A 2,001-nucleotide genomic window follows, 5' to 3' on the forward strand; every position below is an offset into this window, starting at 1 on the left:
ATGTAGAGGCTGTTCTACTTACTTATCTATTCCTTCTCTCACTACATGAGAAACTGTGCAGAGCATCAGAGATGGAACAATAAGAAAGCACCAGGGACCTGGGTGGAGGTTGAAGGTAAGAAACTTTCAGAATGCAGAAGGAAGATAAAAAAAAAAAAATCCTGAAAGATGGATGGACTCCCAGCAAAGCTGGAAGACAGACAAGGCAGAGTAAAGTAACCTCCGTAGCCCAGACATGGTGGTACACACCTGTAATATTAGCTTGTGGGAGACAAATGCAGACGGATCATTGAGAGTTTGAGGCCAGTTTTAGAAAGCAAGTTCAAGATCAGACTGGGCCACACAGAGAATATAAGGCTAGACCCTACCCTGAATGGGGCTGTGGGCAGGAGGCTCAGCTATAGCTCAGTTGGTAGAGTGCATGTAAGCCTGGGGTCCATCCCTGACCTTATAGAAACTAAGCACTTGCCTGTAATCCCAGCACTGAGGTGGTAGAGGAAGAAGAGTTGAGAACTCAAGGCCAAGCACAGCTACATAGAGAGCTGGGGGTTAGTACCATCTATACGAGACCTTGGGGTTTTGGTATTTATTTACTTACTTACTTACTTTATTTGCTTTTTGTTTGTTTGTTTTTGCTATTCTGTTTTGAGAGAGTGCCCTTTGTTCTGAGTCCAGGTAGGAACTTGACAGCAGGGCTGTACGGTGAGAACGTGGTGCCGTCCAAGGAGACACAAGCACATTGTAAAACCGTGGGCAGGTAATTCCAGACTCACATGAATAGATTTACACTCTGTGTTCATGACACAGAGTGCTAACAGGACTTAAAATAGGAAACCGAAATATTGTATAAGTCTGTATAAGCGCTGTGATTATAATGCTGTCGCTGAATGACCTGGAGCAATTATTCCAAAAGGCACAACAGCTGTATTTGCTCCCTCATTGCCATTGCTGAAATTGACACTGTCATTGCTTCAGGAGGAAGGCTTGGCACTAATGATAGGGGGCTGACTATGGCTGGAGTGTGACAGACCTCTAGTTAGGGCCCTTAAAGACTGAGGAAAGGAGTCAAAATAAATAAATAAATAAATAAAGCTTGTGGGAAGCCAGTCTGAGATGATGGATGTGGTCAGAGTGACACCTAGTGGTGGCCCTTCTGCTCATGTTAGCAAATTCTGTGCAGTGAGAAAACTATACTCAACCAATTATTTGTTTGTTTATTATCTATTTATTTACTTGCTTATCTTGGCTTTTCAAGGAAAAGTCTCACTGTGCATCCCTGTGTGGCCTTGCACTTGGAGTGACTCTCCTGCCTTTGGCTCCCAAGTGCAACTACTCTTTAGGTTATGCTTGTTTTTTGTTTTTTTGAAACAAAGTCTTTTGTTGTCCAAGGTAGTCTTAATAATAGAAGAAGACTCTGAGCTCCGTATCCTCCTACGTGTACCTTCTCAGACTGGGATTATGGAGAATCCCCAAACCTAGCATTAAACAAATGATTGAGTTTATTACATTTACATATTTATTTGTTGTGTATGTGTGAATGTGTTTGAGCATGTGTCATAATGTTCATGTGACAATCAGAGGACAAGATGTAGGAGCTGGCTCTATCCCTTCACCATGTGCATTCAGGGGATCAAACCCAAACCCAGGTTGTCGGGATCCTTGGCAAGTGCCTATAGCTGATGAGGCATCTCATCAACCCTAAACTTCATTATATGTTCTGGTTTTAGACTATTTGAAAGTCGTGTATTCTTCAGTTTGTGTCACTCTTATTTTGCTCTTAATTTGCCTCCTGGAGGGGCAGGAGAGATGGCTCAGAGGTTAAGAGCACTGACTTTTCTTCTAGAGGTCTTAAGTTTAATTCCCAGAAACCACATGGTAGCTTACAGCCATCTGTAACGGGATCTGATGACCTCTTCTGATATGTCTGAAGAGAGCAACAGTGTACTCACATAAAATAAATAAATCTTAAAAACAAAAAACAAAACAAAACAAAAAAAAAAA

This window comes from Mastomys coucha, unplaced genomic scaffold, assembly GCF_008632895.1.
Source record: "Mastomys coucha isolate ucsf_1 unplaced genomic scaffold, UCSF_Mcou_1 pScaffold23, whole genome shotgun sequence".
Classification (NCBI taxonomy): domain Eukaryota; kingdom Metazoa; phylum Chordata; class Mammalia; order Rodentia; family Muridae; genus Mastomys; species Mastomys coucha.